The 21,706-nt window shown below is 38.9% G+C and overlaps 1 protein-coding gene across 3 annotated transcripts in view; it reads left to right on the top strand.

Moving 5' to 3' along the window:
• Nucleotides 1-21,706, top strand: part of PTPN4 (protein tyrosine phosphatase non-receptor type 4) — a 241,659-nt gene that overhangs the window by 98,457 nt on the left and 121,496 nt on the right. The window lies entirely within an intron of this gene.

Below are 21,706 nucleotides of genomic sequence, written 5' to 3'. Positions count from 1 at the left end.
AACATATGGTATTTGGTTTTGTGTTCCTGTGTTAGTTTGCTGAGGATGATGGCTTCCAGCTCCATTCATGTCCTTGCAAAGGACTGCATAGTATTCCATGGTGCATATGTACCACATTTTCCTAATCCAATCTATCATTAATGGGCATTTAGGTTGATTCCGTGTCTTTACTATTGTGAATAATGCTGTGATGAATATATGCATGCATGTATCTCTACAATAGAATGATTTATATTCCTTTGGGTATGTACCCAGTAATGGGATTACTGGGTCAAATGGTATTTCTGCCTCTAGGTCTTTGAGGAATTGCCACACAGTGGTCAAACTAATTTACACTCCCACCAACAGTGTAAAACATTCCTTTTTCTCCACAACCTCACCAGCATCTGTTGTTTTTTGACTTTTTAATAGCCATTCTGACTGGTGTGAGATTGCGGTTTTGATTTGCAATTTTTCTGATGATCAGTGATGTTAAGCTTTTTGGTTGGCTGCATGTGTCTTCTTTTGAGAAGTGTCTGTTCATTTCCTTTGCCCACTTCTTAATGGAGTTATTTGTTTTTATCTTGTTAATTTGTTTAAGTTCTTTGTAGTTGCTGGATATTAGACCTTTGTCAGATGGATAGATTGCAGAAATTTTCTCCCATTCTGTAGGTTGTTTGTTTACTCTGATAGACTTTTTTTTTTTTTTTTTTTTTGCTGTGCAGAGCTCTTTAGTTTAATTAGATCCCATTTGTCAATTTTTGCTTTTGTTGCGATTGCTTTTGGATATTTTCTTATATTTTAACCGCCCACCAGATCATAATTTTAAAAGTTATTTTGAAAAATTTTTTTCTCATAAATAAAACCTTAGAGGATTTGAAGGTGTAAAATACAAAGTTTAAAACCCTTGTGCTTATGCATTCCTGTAATAAACTTGTGTATTCTCACATTTCCTCTGCATATGCAAGAATATATGCACGTGTGTGTGTATGTATATATTCTTAGAGTTGGAGTCATGGAATACTTGCTGCTTTCTGTTACCTGCTACTTTCCCTCTTTTTGTATGCTTTCTACATACAAAGAATCTTTTTGGTTGTTTTTAATGATTGCAGATATTCCATTGAATGCATGTGTTTTTCTGTTACAATGAAGCAGAGATGTATTTATGCATATATATCTATTTCTCCAACTATAGTACTAATAGTATAGTTGCTAGCTCAAAGGGATTTACATTTTTAGTTATCTTAGTCACACACTCTTATCTAAAAGGCTTGTGTAGATTTACACAATTTATGTTCTCTCTACCAGTTTATGAATGTATCTGTTTCTTCTCCTTTCCCATGCTCATTACTCAGCAGCCTTCTAAAGTAAATAATCATGGGCTTTTACTGCTTAATCAGATTAGCACAGTAAATGGTGGAAAAATAACACTATTGATTGAAACGTTGGTTAAGAAGACATAAGCTTGCTGCTGTTTCTTTCATAGTTTTGGTGTTAAAATTTGCTGGTGCTGAGGTAACTAATTTTAACTGGATTCAAGGTGACATTATCTGTAAGAAAAGATCTTGGGAACTTGAGAAGAATGAATCTATATTCATACCAGGTTAGTTCATGGAAATATCTGCTCTCAACATTTAAGCAAACTGAGAATGAATTATAATTTGTTACAATTTACAACATATGATTTCATTTATTCCTCACATAGATTTTAATCTATTCTGCAGTGAAGTAGAGTAAAACTCAAAGATAAGGAAGGTTGCCTAAAGTCACAGTTTACAAATGGTGGAACTTTTGTTTTGTTTTGTTTTTATGAATTATATTGCATTTCTAATCTAAGGAAGCAAGTGTGCATCAGGTCCTAGTATAAGGTCTACTAAATAACAGAGGCTCAATAAAAGTCTTCGAATTAATGAATTCTCTTTTGAGAGGAAATATTTTGAAGTCTTTGAAGGCATTAGTAGGGTTCAAGACTAAGAAAGAGACCACAGGGCCTTATTACTTTGATTTTTACTAGGGAAGGTTGTAAGCATATAAAAGTAGAAAGAATTATAAAAATGAACTTCTGTATATCCAGCTTTATAACAGTTATTAACTTGTGGCCAACCGTTTTCATGGTGGAAACCCACTCAACACAAGATGACAACTCAAAAAAAGCTATAGAAAACAGAAAAATTCAGGTGGATTTATTATATAATAAAATAGTTACTGAATGCCTACTATTGATAGACATGTGTAGAGTAGGGTTTTGGTTGTGTTGTTTTGTTTCTTTTTCTTTTGAAGTAATTGTAGGTTCACAGGATGTTACAAATACAGTACAGAGAGGTCTCATTTACTGTTTACCCAGCTTCTCTCAGTGGCCCAATGGTAACATCTTCTCTAACTGTGGTACAATATTAAAGTCCCATTAATTGACATTGGTACTATCTACAGATCTTTTATAGGTATCACCAGTTTTTACATGCTCTCGTGTGTGTGTGTGTGTGTGTGTGTATCTGCATGGATGTGTTACTTTTTACGTGTCTAGATTCATGTAACAATTATAATCAAAACAGCATTAAGTATTATATATGATGTTAGCTGTGAGACTTCATAGATGTTCTTTATCACATTGAGGAAAGTTCTCTATTACTAACTTGCTAAAAGTTATGAACGAATGTTGCATTTTTAAAAATGATTCTTGTGTGTCTGTTGATATGATCATGTGACTTTTCATTAGCCTGTTAATATAGTGGATTACCACAAATAAATTTTAAACAAATAAACTAAATATGGTGGATTATATTTAGTTTGTTTTTAGAATAATCTGTCAAGAATTGGTATGAATTTTTCTTTAAATGTAATTTTTTTCTTTAAATTCACCAGGGAAACCATCTGGATCTGATTTTTTCTTTATGAAAAGTTGTTTCTAATTCAGTCTCTTTACTTATGATAGGTAAATTTAAAATTTGTATTTCTTCTTGAGTTAATACCTGTAGTTTGAGTCTTTCTAGCAGTTCATCCATTTCATCTACATTATTTATTGGCATACATTTGTTCATAATATTCCATAACATCTTTTTTTTCCCCCTCGTAACTTCAGTATTAATGTACCTTCTTTTATTCCTGGTTTTAATAACTTTTTACTCTTTTTTTTTCATTCTCAGTCTACCTAAAGGTTTATTAATTTTCCTGATCTTCTCAAAAAACTAACTTTTGGTTCTATTGATTATTATTTTTTAATTCTCTATTTTATACATGTCTGCACTAATCTTTCCTTTCTTTGTGCTTTGGATTTAGATTTGTATAGTGTCTTCAGGTAAAAGATTCTTTATATGAGATCTTTTCTTTTGTTATACAGTCATTTGTAGCTATAAATTTTTCTCCAGTTTAGCTGCATTCCGTCAAATGTGATATGTTATCTTCATTTTCATTTATATCGAAGTATTTTTTAATTTCTCTTGTGATTTCTTCTTTGATCCATTGGTTATTTATAAGTGTGCTATTTAATATCCACACATTTGTGAATTTTCTGTATTTCTGTTACTGATATCTAGTTTGATTCCATTTGTTGTTGGAGAATATGTTGTGTATTATTTCATTTCCTTTAAATTTACTGAGGTTTATTTCATGGCCTACCATATGGTTTATTGTGGAGAATATTTCATGTGCACTTGAGAAGAATGCCCTTTCTGCTATTGTTGGATGGAGTGTTCTGTCTGACCTGTCAGTCAGGTCTCATTAGTTTATGGCATTTTCCCAAGTCTTTTATTTCCTTACTGATCTCTGCCTTGTTGTTTAATATGTTATTGAAAGTTGAGTATGGGGATCTACAACCATTATTGAATTATCTGTTTTATAGGTACATATATTTTTATGTTTGTATCTTCTGATGGAAGAACCTTTTAGCATTATAAAATTTTCCTCTTTGTCTCTAGTAACATTTTTATTTTAAAACTTTGTGTGATATTAGTATAGCTGTTCCACCTTCCTTAGGGTATAACTTTTTAAATCCTTTACTTATTATATATTTGTATTTCTGAAAGAAAAGTGTGTCTTCCGTTGGCAGCATATGCTGTGTCTTATTTTTTTTTTTTAACCAGTCTGACATCCCTGCCTTTTGATTGATTTTTGTTATGTCAATTAATGTTATTATTGATATGGTTGGATTTATATTTGTACCATTTTACTTTTTGTTTTCTGTATGACTCATGTCTTTTTTGTTTCTCTTTTCCTCCTTTATTGCTTTCTTTTGCATTCAGTGCATATTTTCTTGTGTAACATTTGAATTCCTTTAATGGTTTTTTCAAATTTTTTTTTTTTTTACTAGTTGCTTTAGGACTTAAGCAGATACATCTTAACTTATCAGAATACTTCAGGCTTATAATAACTTAATTACAGTGAGATACAGAAATGTTACTTTATATAGCTCAATTTCCTCTTTCCCCTTCTTGTACTGTTATTCTTACATATACGTGTATTACAAACCCCAAAATATATTCTGTAATTATTACTTTATATAATTTTATGTCTCGTAAGCTGAGAGAAGAGAGGAGATCAAGTATGTATTTATAGAAATTGATATATTAGCCTTCTATTTATCATTTCTGTTGCTTTTCATTTCTTTCTATAGATTCAAGTTACCATCTGGTATCATTTCCATAGGCCAAAACAGCTTTTATATACATATACATATATATGTATACATATAAAAAAATATATATTGTGTGTATATATACACACACATATTGTTTTATACTATTTATACTATAATAAATCAGATAAGAAAAAAAGGAGATACTCATATATATATTTTTTTGAGACGGAGTTTTGCTCTTGTTGCCCAGGCTGGAGTGCAATGGCACGATCTCGGCTCACTGTAACCTTCGCCTCCTCGGTTCAAGTGATTTTCCTGCCTCAGACTCCTGAGTAGTTGGGATTACAGGCATGCGCTACCACGCCCAGCTACTTTTGTATTTTTAGTAGAAATGGGGTGTCTCCACGTTGGTCAGGCTGGTCTCGAACTCCTGACCTCAGGTCCGCTGCCTCAGCCTCCCAAAGTGCTGGAATTACAGGTGTGAACCACCGCGTCCGGCCAGAGATACTCTATTTTATAGTTACACATTTACCTGTACCAGTGCTCTTTGGTTTTTCATGTAAATTCATATCACTGTCTGGGGTCACTTTTTTTCAGCCTGAAGAACTTCCTTTGGTATTTCTTGTAAGGTGGATCTGCTGGCAGCAAATACTCTCAGTATTTGTTTACGTGGAAATGAATGTCTTTATTTAGCCTTTATCTTTTAAAGATGTGCTGAGTACAAGATTCTTGGTTGGAGTTTTTGTCTCTTTCAGTGCTTTGAAATATGTCATCCAAGTGTCTTCTGGCTTCTGTTGTTTCTTATGACAAGTCAGCTATTCATGTTTTTGGAGTTTCCTTGTACATGAGGAGTTGTCATTTTTTCTTTTGCTGCTTTCAATGTATTCTTTGTTTTTTTGGCATCTTTAATGCTTCTTGGTGTGGATTATTTTGCATTTATTGTACTTATAGTTCATTGAGCTTTTTGCATGAGTAGATTAATGTTTTTCATCAAATTTAGGAAGTTCACATTCACATTTCTTTAAATAATTTCTTCTGTTTCCTTCTCTCCTCTCCTTCTGGTACTGTCGTTACGCATACATTGGTGGCCTTTTAAAGGTGCTTGCATTTCTCTGAGGCTCTTAATTTTTCTTCTTCTTTTTTTTCTTTTTGGAGATGGAGTCTCACTCTGTCACCTAGGCTGGAGTGCAGTGATGCAATCTCAGTTCACTGCCATATCTGCCTCCTGGGTTCAAGCAATTCTTCTGCCTCAGCCTCCTGAGCAGCTGGGATTACAGGTACATGACACCATGCCTGGCTAATTTTTGTATTTTTAGTGGAAACGGGGTTTCACCATGTTGGTCAGGCTGGTCTCAAACTTCTGACCTCGTGATCCACCCACCTCAGCCTCCCAAAGTGCTGGGATTATAGGCGTGAACCACCACATCTGGCATCTTCATTCTTTTTTCTCTGTATTATTTGGATTATATAAGCTGTTGATTTGCTTTCAAGTTTGCTGATGATCTTTTTTCAGTTCAGATCTACTGGTAAGCCCCTTAAATATATTTTTCATGACAGGTATTTTTATGAAAAACCATTTGATTTTGTTTTATAACTTCTCTCTCTTTATATTTTGTATCTGAGATATTGTCGTCATACCTTTCATTATCTCTTTAAGCATGGTCTCCTTTAGTTCTGTGAATATATTTATAATGACTGCTTTGAAGTATTGCTCAATCTGACACGTACGCCCTCTCACGAGCAGTTCCTGTTACCTGCTATTTTTCTCCTGTTTGTCTTATACGTTTCTGTTTCTTTGCCTGTGTTATGTTTTTGATTAAACTTGACATTTTACTTTATTTTATATATTTTTGAGATAGGGTGTTGCTTTGCCACCCAGGCTCAAGTGCAGTGGTTGTGATCATGGTTCACTGCAGCCTCAACCTCCCAGATTCAATTGATCTTCCCACTCAGCCTCCCGAGTAGCTGGGATTACAGGCACACAGAAACACATCTGGCTAATTTTTGTACTGTTTTTGCAGAGATGGGGTTTCGCCATGTTGCCCAGGGTGATCTCAAACACCTGGGCTCAAGCAAACTACCCACCTCAAACTGCCCACCTCAGCCTTCCAAAGTGTTGGGATTAGAGGTGTGAGCCACTGCGTTCAAGCAAACTGGACATTTTAGATTGTGTATTTTAACTATTGATAACATATTGACCCCTCGCTTCCAAGCCTTGTCATTATTGTTTGCTTGTTTTTCAGCGATTTGATTGAACAGTTTTAGCCGCTGATACCTTCTCACAGTGCACAGCATTAGGCATTGTCACAGTCACCCTGGGATGACAGTGGTTTATCAGGGCTCTGTTTAATTCTCTTCTCTGATTTCTGTTAGGTTAACTGCTTCTGTCAGTTTCATATGCAGTTGTTAAGCTTCAATAATTATTGTCTAATTTCTACATTTTTTTCATCAATGTATAAAATAGAGCATAAATTGTTCCACAGTCTTGATCCAGTTAAATCCAAGCCCCTTTGCAGGGATAGTTTTTGAGGCCAATCTTTGATGTTTGTTCTGACTCTAGGAGGGCTCTTACCTTATTTGTCTTACCCTCTTATCATATTTCCTTGGTTATCTCTGGTAAACTAGCTGACCTATGTTGTTTTCAAGAGCACTCTTAGGCTGGAACTTCTCTATACTCGGTACCAAATAAAGTCAGTTTCTTTGGGTAGAGCTTTTAAGTATTCTGTCCTTGTGGCTTCTCTCCCTTTAACAGCTTCTCCACTGCTCTAGAGTTGGGGTGGGGGACGGTGTTCGGCTTCTCTTGGAGTGAAACTCCTGCCTTACAAGCAGGGCTCTTGTAGGGGCAGTGTCCTTTACTTGATTTGCCTCTCCCTACATGGAATTTTTGCCCTATGAGTGAGCTGAGGCAAGGGTGATTAGGGCTCAGTATTCTGGACCATCTGTGTCTGAGGTAGAGTCTTGCCCTGTAAGCGTTGGGCGGAGGAAGGTCGCTTTTGATATCTTTGACACACCATTCTGGAATTTAAATTGTGATAATGTTGCTGGGAAGCATGAGAAATGCTGGTGGTCTGCCTCTCCTGTATCCCTTGACTAGGATCTGAGGGAAAAGGGATTTGCATCTTCCTGGCCACATTTTCCCAGAGTGGAACATTGGCCTGGGCAGGAGAAGGAGGGAGTGGGTTGTGGCTTAAGTGCCACAGGGTCTTGCTGATCTTACTGAGATTTAGTAGACTCTGTGGAATAAATGCTGTTTTCTTTGTTGCTTTCTTTTAGGTGAATTCTCCAAGACTAAATTCTTGCTTTTTGTTTTTGTTTTATAATTTTCCCTAGTAGTAGTTGTTATGCTCAGGAACAGATTCATAGAGTTCCTTTCTGTACATCATCACTTGATTGATTTTTAAGCACTGAACCAGCCTTGCATCTATGGTAAAACCCCATTTGGTCATGTATAATTCTTTTGAGATATTGCTCAGTTCCCTTGCTACTATTAATATTTTTTGAGGATTTTTGCATCTGTGTTCATGAGAAACATTAGTCTGTAGTTTTCTCTTTTATACTGTCTTTTTCTGTTTAAGTATCAGGCTAATGCTGGTTTCATAGAGTGAATTGGGAAATTCCATCCTCTATTTTCTGGAGGAAGGTTGTGTAAAATTATTCTTAAGTCTCATCTATATGATTTGTATTTTGTAGACTTCTCCAGTGAAATCAGGCCCACGAGATTTGTTTTTTGGGGAGGTTTGCTTTGAAACTGTTGTTACCAGTGGAAGGTGTCCGAGTTAGTGGCAGTGAATCCTTACAGGTCTACAGCAACCTTAACTCTTGCCTCCTTATAAGAAAGAATTCCACTGAGGGGCATAAGGTAGAAAAAGAGACTGAGGCAAGTTTCAGCAGGAGTGGAAGTTCATTAAAAAGCTTTAGAGCAGGAAAGAAAAGAAAGTGCACTTGGAAGAGACCCAAGTGGGCACCAAGAAGATCAAGTGCCACGTTTAACTGTGATCCTAGGACTTTATGGGCTAGTCCCCTTCCAGCATCTTGGAACCCTTCCCCATGATTCTTCCCTTAGGGTGGGCTGTCCACATGCACAGTGTCCTTCTTACCCTTAGGAAGTGAGCACATGCAGTGTGTTTAGAAAGTTTTACACATGCCCATCTGAGGCTTTCTTCCCTTTTCCAGTGGTGTGCCCTCGGAAAGCCAGGCTCTGCTATTTTGTCTCTTAATGCACATGCCTGGGTTCCCTCACCCAACACCTGAGATTTTATTGAAAGTCCTTTTTGCTTCTCCCTGGCGCCTGCATTCAGTTAACACTTTATAACGTTAACAGCTGTAGATTATCAGGAGATTGTCTCTCCCTGCCTCCAGCTGCTGAATTATTTTTAGAGAGGCAATGCATAATTGTAGAACCATCACCTGATCACCTGACATTCTTAGTGTGTGGGGGAGAGCCCTCTCCTGCCTGGCTTATGCCTGCCTAACTACCTGTAACACTATGATTTCAATTTTTAAAATTATTATGTGTCTTTTAATATGATCTATTTCATATTAGGTGAATTTTAGTAGGAAATTTGTGAGGAATTTGTCTGTTTCATCCAAGTTCTCAAATTTATGCTTATAGATTCCTTTCTCCTATTTTGTTACCTTGTAAATGTTTTTGGAATGTGTAGTTACATCCTTAGCTTTGTTGGGACAACTGAATTCCTCTTCAAAGACTCAACTTCCTGGTCATAAATTGTAAATCAACCCTACTCCCTTCTTTTTCCCCCTTCTCCTTTTCTTGCAAATTGCATGTTTACCCTAGTTGGGAAAAAAAATTAGGTCTAAGCCAACCAGGATCAGCTTAGATTGTGCGGTCCAACCCCAGCCAATAGGGGAAGGACACAGAAACAGGAGCTGCATTAGGGTTAAAAACCCCTTCCTTCCTTTGTTAGGTGTGCTCTTGTAATTGTAACAGGTGCAAGCAGCACCCTTCCGCCAAAGTAAAAGTGCCATGCTGAGAAATTTTCTGTTTAAGTGCAGGCTTCTTTTGGCTACGCTGAGCACTGGTTTCTGACAGCTTCAATTCTGTAAAGGTTGATTTGTGTCTTTTTTCCCCCTTTTTATTTTAGTCTTGTTAGAGGTTTGTTAATTTCATTGATCTTTTCAAATGACCAGATTTTTGTTTTACCAAATTTTGTCTATTTCTTGTTTTTAAATACTTAGATTTCTGCTCTTTCCTGTATTCCCTAATTTTGGTTTCTGTTTTTCTAATTTTCTTTAGGTAGGAGCTTAGACTTGATTTGAGACCTTCCCTTTTTTTAATGTAAGCATTTAGGTTTATAAATTTTCCTCTCGGCTCTGCTTTGGCTATATTCCACAAGCTTTGATATGTTGAGTTTTCTTTCAGTTCAGTGTTTTTCGTTTTGTTTTGTTTTGTTTTTCTCCAGAGTCCTCTTTGTCCTGTGGGTTATTTAGAAGTTGTTTAATTTCCAAATGTTTCCTGTCTTTCTCTCGCTGTGTTCTATTTTGATTTCATTATAGTCACACAACACACTTTGTGATTTCAGTTATTCTTAATTGAGTAAGGTTTGTTTTATGACCCTGTCTTGTGAATGTTGGTGGATGCTTTAAAATAACATATATTCTGCTGTTGTTGAGTGGAGTGTCCTAGAAATGTCAGTCAATTCTATTAGTTAATATGTTGTTGGGTTCTTTTCTATCCATGCTGATTTTCTTTTTTACATCTTTGCTGATTAATCTAGCAATTGCTGAGAAAGAGATGTTGACATCCCTGGTTATATTTGTCCCTTTTCTATGGCTTAAGTTGTTTTCTGCCATTTTATTACTAGTTTCATTACTTTATTATTTGTTTCCTTATTTTCTGTTTGTTCTGCTTTTCATTTTTATTTTTACTGCTTTTCTTAGATTCGTGGCATTTTCTAGAATTTCATTTTTGTTTTTTTTTTGAGACACTGTCTCGCTCTGTCGCCCAGGCTGGAGTGCAGTGGCGCACAGTCTCTGATCACTGCAAGCTCCGCCTCCCAGATTCACGCCATTCTTCTGCCTCAGCCTCCCTAGTAGCTGGAACTACAGGTGCCCGCCACCACACCCAGCTAATTTTTTGTTTTTTTTTTTTTTTAGTAGAGACGAGGTTTCACCGTGTTAGCCAGGATAGTCTCAATCTCCTGACCTTGTGATCTGCCCGCTTCGGCCTCCCAAAGTGCTGGGATTACAGGCATGAACCACCGCACCCAGCCTCATTTTTGTTTTTATAGTGTCTTTAAGAGTATATCTTTGGATAGCTTTTTTAGGTGATTCTTGCTATTATAATTTACATTTAAAAAATTTTATGCTATATCATTAACAGCATTTTATCCCTTTGAGTACATATAAAAACCTTATCTACTTTTAGAGGCCTTTCCTTCCCCCTTTATAATAGAATTATTATAGTATTGTGTTTTCCCCAATATAACTGTGTTAAGTATTTTTCTATATACATTAGGGGCACATCAAATAGGTATAATTTTTGCTTTAGCCTTTAAACATTTATTCTTAAAGAGAAGAATGGGCTTTTGTATTTACTTCCATTTCTCCCATTTCATTACTGTTTATTCTTTTTTGTTGTTCCAAGTTTCTTCATGTTATTTACTTTCTGGTTCGAGAACTTCTGATAGGTCTCTGATGACTGGAGGAACACCAGGGTCCTTTGTCTCAGACCAATTAGATAAACAACACGGATACATGTGGCGTGGTTTCAAGGTTTCAGTGAGCGGAAAGTTTAATAAGAAAGAAGGAAAAGGCTGCCCCTTACAGAGACCGAGGGAGTGGGGCTCCGAACAGAGAGGAAAACCCTGAGTGCACCAGAAAACAGTCGGTTATATTAGGAGGCTGGAGGAGGCGGTGTCTGATTTGCACAGGGCTCAGGGCATTGATTTGATCAGGTGTGTCATTCACGTAGTCAGCGAAAAACCTGGCTCTCCCACCCTGGCCTTTTAACATGCAAGTGCAGTTCGCCATGATGTCCTGCACACACGGAGTCATCTGGAGGCAGCCATGACACTTGGCACACATGGTGATGAGGAAGAGATGGAGGAATCACCATGCTGAATAGACCCAGTTTCTAATCACCAGTATTTGCATATCAAAGCTTGCCGGCCTGGCTTGTTAAGCTGCTTTTCTATTAGAAAAGAAATGTTTCAGGAGCTACCTTTATTAAAAGAATAAAAAACCTTACTGAGGACTCCTTACCCTCTCTATCTGCCTAAAATAATTTCTTAATAACTCCTGTAATATTTCCCCTGAGGAGATGTCACCTTAACTGCTGTTACAGGGTTTTGGGCGACGACTCTTTCTGGTTACTTCCTGCTGAAAGGGGGCATCAAGTGGGGAAGAACAGCTCGGGTTCCTCCTGGGGTCAATCTAAGGGTCCTCAGAAGAATGGTGTGCCCACGCATGGTTCACTTTGCAGCACCATCTGGAGTTTGATTGCTTCTAGGCAAGAGAAAATAATTCGAGTTATAGTAGTGAGTATACAAGGTGCAAATATGAATACAAGATGTATAAGCAGGAGGGAGCTTAATAAAAGAGCTAACCAATTCCATAAAGATGACTGGAATTCATTAAAGAGGGATTGTAACCACCCAGGGCTGAAGCCTGCATTTTTTTTTTAGCCTGTCAATTATTTTGATTTGATTTTTAAGTATGTGTATATTTTCCTCTACTTGACTAGAGGTGTTAATCCAGAAACAGCATGTTTCATTTAAAAGTGCACAGGTACCTCCTACTTCAGCTATCAGGACATCTAAGGCCTATCTATTTTGTGCTACTACTGAGACTAAAATGTCTGTAGATGGCTGTTGTGCTTCTGTGGCGCCTACAGTTGCTTTCCATCCTCATTGCATCATAATGGAAATATTAAGTACTGATCTTTCAAGGAGAGGGGTGCCCATAAACCAGAATAGACCTCTGACTATAGAATTTTTCATCCATGGTTTTTCTAAGATGGTGTTATCATGTGCATGCCCTCCCCAGTCTACCCTTTCAGTTAAATCTCCATGCCAGGGCATAGAAATGATAGATCTCTTTGTCCAGCATATACGAGATAATGCAGTTTGCCTAAAAGACCCTGAGTTAGGGATGTCCCCAGATGATGCTGCCATCTCAGGAGAATTTAAAAATAACAAGTCGAGAACTACTGCTTTTATAGTACAAGTTCCCTTACAAGGCCTTGGGAGGATTACGTTTATCCAGGAGCCACAAAGAAAATATAGCCCTGTTCCTTGAAGGGATGGTTCTAAGTTGTGGCTTGTGAGAGACACCAGCAGATTTTTCTCATATCTTAGAAGTTTCCCTTCTTTACATACAATAGGGGCATCCTTGGGATAAGTATATCCCTATTTAGAATAGTCATTTACAATGCTGTTTGGAATTTGACATGCCAAGTGAGAAGGATCCACCTGACAAATGGAGTTTCGAAAAATTAAAAACATAATATGCCCTGGCCAATATCTCAGATGATCCTTGTGGCAAGGGCTGTCAGTCCAGATGTCTCCAGTTCACCCACAGATTTGTAAGCTGCTACCGTTAGCAAGCATCATACAAGGGTCTGGAATTCCATGGGGGAGCATATTTGGAAAGGCTCATGTGTTCTTTTTTTTTTTTTTTTTTTTTTTTTTTTGAGACAGAGTCTCACTCTGTCACCCAGCCTGGAGTGCAGTGGTGCGATCTCTGCAAGCTCCGCCTCCCTGGTTCACACCATTCTTCTGCCTCAGCCTCCCAAGTAGCTGGGACTGCAGGCGCCTGCCACCATGCCCGGCTAATTTTTTGTATTTTTAGTGGAGGCAGGGTTTCACCACGTTAGACAGGATGGTCTCAATCTCCTGACCTCGTGATCCACCCACCTTGGCCTCCCCAAGTGCTGGGATTACAGGCATGAGCCACCGCGCCCGCCCCATGTTATTCGTTACATTATAGTCAGCATAGTGACTTAGAGCATACCACTCACATCGAGACTTCCAACCAGAAGGAAAGGCTAGATTTTGAAAGCCCCCCATTAGGGCTTCTCATCCTTTTAGATCGCTTCTGTTGCGTTTTCCTCCCCACATCTTTGAACTATCAGCAATTACAAGTGTGATGTTACAGTATCTGAGATCTCCCAAGTATGGTCCTTCCCTACTGCTTTTAAAGCAGAGGGAGGTATTTGCTATTACCCGGTCAACTTTTACCAGCCTGAGGGTGTGAAGTTTATCTTTGGGGAGAGTGTTCTTTGGCACTGGGGGAAGAGCGTTGTGCTGAGAGGAGTTAGTTACCCAGTTAAAAGTGCCCCAAACTATGTCCCATTTATGTCTCCTAAATCTTTAAGGATTAAAGGTAAAGCTAACAAAGGGAATCCTACGATGGTGAGTTGTGGGTCACTGAAGGGTTCCTTAGTGTCATTAAACTGAGCAAACCACTTAGGACAGACCCAACAATTAGTCTTGTTATCCAAATGGGCCATGGCTGATACTGCAGGAGCTAAAGGATGTGACATATTACTAAGTCTGACAAGAAGTCCTAACAGACTTATTGATAGTAAAACACTCATGTTTACTTCCTGTTAGTAACTGTTATTCCTACTAGGAGGATGATAATTAAGCAAAATGCTACAGTAATTGAGATTCTCTGTCCAATATTGTACCCTGAGAGTGCTACAGTCTATAATCCTACTGCAAATAGTAGAGTGTAGCAATTCCTGCAGGGGCAGCATGGTAAATAATTCCCATCAAAAAGAAATTCTAATATTTGGCAATGAATCTCAAAAGGAGAGGTAGACAAGACAAAAAGTATTTGGTGAGGTAGGGGTGAGACTGCGTAAAATGAGTAGTTCTCACTCAGTTACTTATCTTTCGTGACTTTCAGCTTAAAGATCTCCCATTTCTTTTTTATTTATATTTTTTTAAATTTTTTTTTTATTTTGAGATAGACTCTTACTCTGTCGCCCAGGCTGGAGTGCAGTGGCGCAATCTTGGCTCACTTCAACCTCTGCCTTCCGGGTTTAAGCAATTCTCCTGCCTCAGCCTCCTGAGTACCTGGGACTACAGTTGTGCGCCACCATGCCTGGCTAATTTTTTTGTATTTTTTAGTAGAAATGGGGTTTCATGATACTGGCCAGGCTGGTCTCGAACGCCTGACCTTGTTATCTGCCCACCTCAGCCTCCCAAAGTGCTGGGATTACAGGTGTGAGTAACCATTCCCGGCCAAGATCTCAAATTTCTTATTTTTGTATTCTTTTGTTGGAGACAGAGTCTCGCTTTGTAGCCCAGGCTGGAGTGCAGTGGTGCAATCTCGGCTCACTGCAAGCTCCGCCTCCCGGGTTCTCCTGCCTCAGCCTCCGGAGTAGCTGGTACTACAGGCGCCTGCCACCATGCCTGGCTAATTTTTTGTATTTTTTGTAGAGACCCGGGTTTCACCTGTTAGCCAGGATGGTCTTGATCTCCTGACCTTGTGATCCACCCGCCTTGGCCTCCCAGAGTGCTGGGATTACAGGCGTGAGCCACCGCTCCGGCCAGATCTCCTATTTCTTCACACTGATATTCAGAACATTCTTCTGGGCTGTCAGGGGTTGCTCCCTCGGTTCTTCAGGCTTTGACGCAAGTGTTATGTATCCAGGAGTAACTTTTATTGCCTAGAGGGGGTTAAAAGAAGAACAGTGTTAGGCCCTTCCCAGCTTGGGTTTAGGGAGGGAGGCAGAGAGAGAAGGGAGAGCCTTTATCAGTACCAAATCTCCTGGGTTAAATAGAGGTGTCCCTGTTTCCTGGGGTTGGGCTTTTGCTAATTGTGCTAATTCCTGTTGGAAGTGAGCCAGAGAGGTTATATGCTTAACTAGCTCAGAGGCTCAGAGGTTTCTTGATCTAATAGAAAATCATTGGTAAGGCAAGACTGTCTGTACAGCATCTCAAAAGGGCTAAGACCTAATTTTGAAGGGGTATTTCTTACTTGTATTAAGGCCTTAGGAAGAAGAGTGACCCAAGGAAGGTGAGTTTGTCGGGATAATTTTCTGAGGTGTCTCTTCTCTACTTTTCCTGAGGATTGGGTGTCCAAGCACGATGGAGATGATATTCTATGCCTAGGACTTTTGAGACCCCTGTGTGACAGCTGCCTTAAATGAGAGCCCTTTGTCACTTTGAAGGTACCTACGTAGAGGAGTTATTCCATTAATTAACATTTTTATTACCTCAGAGGCTTTTTCTGTATGGCATGGAGATGCTTCTACCCAGTTAGTGAAGGCATCTACCCATACCAGCAGGTATTGAATGCCTTTTGTTTTTGGCATATGGGTGAAGTCTAGCTGCCAGTCTTCCTCTGGATAACTTCCTATTCTTTGGGTTTGAGGAGGAAGGAGTTGCCTGTTCAGGGGATTATTTTTAAGACAGACTTCACAAGCATTAACAACTTGCTTGATTGTTTTTAGTAAGTTCTCTCGTGAAAACAATCTCTGGCACATCAGTAAGTTTTATCCTTTCCCAAGTGAAAAGCTTGATGAAAGATTTTAAGGACTTTCTGTTGGCTGGAGACTAGCAAGTGAAGTTTGCCATCCTCTAACTGTAGCCATCCTGAGGGCTGACAAGTATCCTCGAGAAGTGGCCCATTCTGTTTCTGTAGGGGAGCACTGAGGTTTAATTTCTCTTATGGAGCCTTCCCAGATTAGAGGGGTTTGAAGTGTGTTGATGTCTTGAGGCTTCCTTGCCACTGACGTTGCTGCCTAATCAGCTAATCTATTGTCTTGGCTACCTCATCTGTTCCCTTTTGATGTCCCCTGCAATGCCTCACTGCTATTTCTCATGGAAGGAAAACTGAGGATAATAGCCTGTTAATTTTCTTGTGATATTTTATAGGAAATCCATTGGTAATAAGAAAATGCCTTTCCTTTCAAATGGCAGCATGAGCATGGAGATGGCAGCATGAGCAAGGAGAACCAGGCAAGCATACTTGGAGTCAGTGTAAATGTTAACTACCTTTCCTTTGTTTAATTCAGTTGCTCTTGTAAGAGCTGTTAGCTCAGCTAATTGAGTGCTTGTGCCTGGAGGGAGAGACGCAGTTTCAATGATGTCATTTAGAGTGACTACTGGTATCCTGCCTGACTGATCCCTTTTTCTACAAAAGAGCTGCCTTTGTGAAGAGGGTCCAGTCCTGGTTCTCTAGGGAAGTTTCCCTGATATCTTCCCTGGCTACATAGGTCTGTACTATGACTTGTTAACAGTTATGCTCAGGTTCCCCTGTTTCCTTGGGGAGGAAGGTGGCTGTGTTTAGGCGAGAACAGGTCTTTAATTGGATGTTGGAACCCTCCAACAGCAGGGCATGATATTTAAGGGGCTTGCCAAAGGCTCCCCCTAGAGTACTGTAGTATTGCCACATTATATGGGGTATAAACAGTTAAATCATTTCTTAGGGCTAATTTGGATGCTTCTGGAACCAGCAGAGCTACTGAGGCAATGGCTTGGAGACATGCTGGCCATCCTTTAGCCATCAAATCAAGTTCACTACTTAGGTAACCCACTGGCTGTTGAGCTGGTCCTCAAGCCTTTGTTAAAACTCTCACAGCCATTCCCTTCCTTTCTGATACATACAGATTGAAGGCCTTCCCTACAGGAAGGCTGAGAGCTGGTACCTTAAGCAAGGCTTGTTTTAGCTGGTCAGAGGCCTTTAGAGATTCAGAATCCCAGGTTAAAAGATGAGTGTTAGCTCCCTGAGTTTCTTTTCTTTTTTCTTTTTTTTTTTGAGACAGAATTTCGCTCTGTCACCCGGGCTGGAGTTCAGTGGCATGATATTGGCTCAGTGCAACCTCTGCCTCCCGGGTTCAAGCAATTCTCCTCTCCCAGTCTCCCAAGTAGCTGCTTTTCAAGCTGCTTTTCTATTAGAAAAGAAATGTGCAGGGCACGGTGGCTCATGACTGTAATCCCAGCACTTTGGGAGGCCAAGGCGGGCGGATTGCCTGAGGTTAGGAGTTCGAGACCAGTCTGGCCAACATGGTGAAACTAAAAATACAAAGAAAATTAGCTGGGCTTGGTAGCATGTGCCTGTAATCCCAGCTACTCTGGAGACTGAGGCAGGGGAATTGCTTGATCCAGTGAGGTGGAGATTGCAGTGAGCCAAGGTTGCACCACTGCACTCCAGCCTGGGTGACAGAGCCAAATTTGTAAACATTTTATTTTTACAATAAAACGTGAAATGAATGCTACTTCATTTTTTCTTGTCCCACAGGTTGCTGACAGTCTGGTTGTTGTCATCCTTTTATTTTTTCAGTCTGTTTTTTCTGTTGTTCTTTTTCTTTTTCTTTTTCTTTTTTTTTTTTTTTTGAGATGGAGTCTTGCTCTGTTGCCCAAGCTGGAGTGCAGTGGTGCGATCTCCAACTCCCGGGTTCAAGCGATTCTCCTACCTCACCCTCCCGGGTAGCTGGGACTACAGGCGTGTGCCACCATGCCCGGCTAATGTTTTGTATTTTTTTTTTTTTTAGTAGAGACAGGGTTTCACCATATTAGCCAGGATGGTCTTGATCTCCTGACCTCCTGATTTGCCTGCCTCGGCCTCCCACAGTGCTGGGATTACAGGTGTGAGCCACTGCACCCGGCCCTTTTCAGTGTTGTTCTTAATGACTAATTTCTATTGCTTTTTCTTCAGGTTCATTGATCATTTTTTTTCTTTCTTATGTTTATTCTTCTGTTGAGCCCATCTAATACGTTTTTGTTACTGTATTTTTCAGTTATATAATTTGCATTTGGTTCTTTTCTATCTTCTCTTTCTTTGCTGAAATAATCTTTGTTTTTTTCTAATTTTCTTTTTAACAACATTCATAATGGTTGCTTCCATTGAAACTTTTTTTCTGATGACTGCTTCCAAATCTTTGTCAGATAATTCCAACATCTGATTCATTTTGGTGTTGACATCTGTTGATTGTGTTTTCTTATTCTAGTTGAGATTTTCCTAGCTCTTGTTATAATGAATGATTTTAGATAGTATCTCAGACATTTGAGACATTTTGTTATGAGATTTTGGATAATATTTAATTGTCTTCGTAGTAGGGAGTCACCTTGGTAGCATACAGGTCTTGGCCTGCTTTTTAAATTTTGGTGAGTTTCAAATGTAGTTAGTTCATTGTTAAGTGTCCTATCCAGGATTACACTTCAAGATTTAACTATCCCTTTTTCCATCTACCTTTTCTCTCAAATCTTCTTCCTCCTGTCTGTTTTGGAGACACCACTTGCTACAGCAATGCAATGATAGCTGTGAAAGTCCAGGCTTCCTCCTCAGCTTCTCCTAATACCCACTCAATAAGGGAAGCCTAATACCTCGTGCTACCAGTAAGCCTAAGTGAAAGTTCAGGATATGTTTTCTGCTTCTGCTTTACACCACCCTAGAGGAGATGTTATGAAGTACTACTCGGTACTGTTTGGAAGTGGGTAGAAGTTCAGGCTTTTCACTTGCTGCCTGCTCAAACCAGGTGGCACATGAAACTAGGCTTCTCATTTGATTTCCATGCACACAAGTAGAGAAGGGCCCAGTTTTTTTCCCATTGGGTTTGGCATTGTCAAGTTTCTGTGCTGCCATGTACCCTTTTCTGGTCCTTTTCCTAGAGAAGGCAGGCTTTTCTTGGGCTCTTTCATCAGCACTTATTGGCATTTCTGGGTTACAGAATTCTGCAGTACCCAGTCTGTGATATATAGGAAGTGAAAGAAAACCCAAGGTATAGAGCCCAGAAATAAATCTATACATTCAGTGGAGGAAAGAATAGTTTCTTCAACCAAAGGTACACTGGACTCACCTTAGTAGCTTTTTAAAAAGATTAATGCTTGGTCTCTTCCCCAGACAAATATAATCAGAATGAGAGACAGGTCAGGGAGGTAGACTGCATCAGTCTATAAAACATTTGCAGGCAATTTGAATGGGAGCCAACATTGGGAAGTGCTGTTTGAAGCACATACTTCCCACGATTGATGAGTTTTTTTCAGGTAGCCATTTGACCCAGTTCTGGCCTATAAGAGTCTTTGTACGGTAACCTTTACAAGGGAGCTTGTTCTTTTGAACATCGTCACATGTGGGTATGAATCTTGGAATTGCCGTGAGCATCTTGCTAAAGGCTCACAAATATAGCCAACACTTGGAATGCAGATGAGAATGATGGAAAGAAACCTAGTCTTGATGTCCCTTGACTGCCAAATTAGCTTGCTCTGGAGTCTTTTGTGCCTCTATACTTTCTATTATATGAAAAAAATATGTCCTTATTGTTTCAGCTGTAAGTTTGAATTCTGACTGGTATCTGGAAGTTTCTAAACTGCTGTAGCTAATGAGAAGAAAAACTAGTGGTAAAATATATCACTGTTCTCTACCATGTCCATTTTCTGTTACTATAGCAGAATACCTGAGACTGGGTAATTTATTTTAAAAAGAGGTTTATTGGCTAGGCGTGGTGGCTCACGCCTATAATCCCAGCACTTTGGGAGGCTGAGGCGGGCAGATCACCTGAGGTCAGGAGTTCGAGACCAACCTGACCAATATGATGAAACCCTTTCTCTACTAAAAATACAAAAATTAGCCGGGCGTGATGGCATGCACCTATAATCCCGGCTACTCAGGAGACTGAGACAGGAGAATCGCTTGAACCCGGGAGGCAGAAGTTGCAGTGAGCCAAGGTCAGATTGTGCCATTGCACTCCAGCCTGGGCAACAAGAGTGAAACTACTTCTTGAAAAAAAAAGAGGTTTATTTTGGCTGGGAAAACAAATCCAAGATCAGATTGCCACATCTGGTCGGTCCTGAGGGTTGCATGCTGTGTCATAACATGTCAGAGAAGCAGAGGGGGAAGTGGGTGCATGTAAAAGGGACAGAACCCCAGGGGCAACCTCACTTTATACCAACCCATTTGTGGTAATTAATCTAGTACTGGGATAGTGAGAACTCACTCGCTCCCTTGAGAGTTAACCTTGTCTCTGGAAAGCGACATTAATCCCTGTAAATGATCTAATCACCTCTTAAAGGTCTTGTCTCTCAAAAGCACCATACCAGGGACCAAATTTTCAACACATGAATTCTAGGGGACAAACTCAAACCATTGCACATGTGTTTCTAATATATGTCATATATAAATGTAGCAAGAATAAGCTTCTCTAGTGAATTTATTGATAGGTATAGAAGTTTCCTCCAGTATTAGATTTTGTTTGCTACTTATATTAAGATGCCAGAGTAGTTGATATTGTTATTGCTTGTTTTGTCAAATTGCTTTCCCAACAGCTATCTTTCTACCATGTTAGCAGCAATAAGTATTTCTTGTCTTTATTTTTTATCATTGGATTTTATTTTGGGGATTGTTGTTTGCCCATGGCATGTCATTATAATTTCCCAGTTTCTTTTTTAATTTTAACTGAACTTGTTGATCATTTGTCTGTTTTTACTCACTAGTTACATTTTTTGGTGGGGAGGATTATCTAATCATATCTTTTGTACCACAGTTTAACAGCTTTGGAATTTGGGGAAGTTGTAGTTACTTCCCCAAAGAATAGTAGTACTAATTCTACATGATAGAATTAGTATGAGGTTAAAATGAGATAGTTTTCTAAAGTTCTCTAAGTACTTTGGCAATGAAAATATTAGCAATCCTTTATCAATTAGCTATGAATTATTGTTACCATCTTTGTTTCCCCTTTTATGGCATTATTTATTTTAATACAAAATTATATTTTAAGTAATATTTAGCCAAATATATCACTTTCCAGTCACAATTTAAATAAAAGGCATAACAAAATGATATAGATAATATACATGAGTTGATGCGGCAATAATATGAACTAACAAAAATACCATGATAGCCTGAAAGTGGAAAGTATTTTCAATAAAATGTTTCTTTATATTTTCGTAGTGTATGCTCTTTAAACCAGTTTGCCTAAGGTCAGGTTGTTTTCTAAAAGTACTGTGTCACATGTGAAGTCTTTTTTCTCAACCAAGTCATCGGTATGGAAACAGTTACCAAGTTAACCCATTTATGCCTAGTGCTCCATTATTGGCATGCTAAGCTCCTGGGAGTTATTTATATCCTGCTGTTCAAGGTCATCACCAAGGCCTGATTTTTCGCAGGAAAAAAGTTTGCTACCTCTGCCATAAATGGGTTAATATATGAGGACAAAAGTTGACCAGGTTAAAAAATGTAAAGTGA

Source organism: Chlorocebus sabaeus, chromosome 10 (genome assembly GCF_047675955.1).
Source record: "Chlorocebus sabaeus isolate Y175 chromosome 10, mChlSab1.0.hap1, whole genome shotgun sequence".
In the NCBI taxonomy this organism is placed as follows: Eukaryota; Metazoa; Chordata; class Mammalia; order Primates; family Cercopithecidae; genus Chlorocebus; species Chlorocebus sabaeus.
Note: the sequence above shows the minus strand (reverse complement) of the source record. Positions and strands in the feature narration are given on the sequence as shown.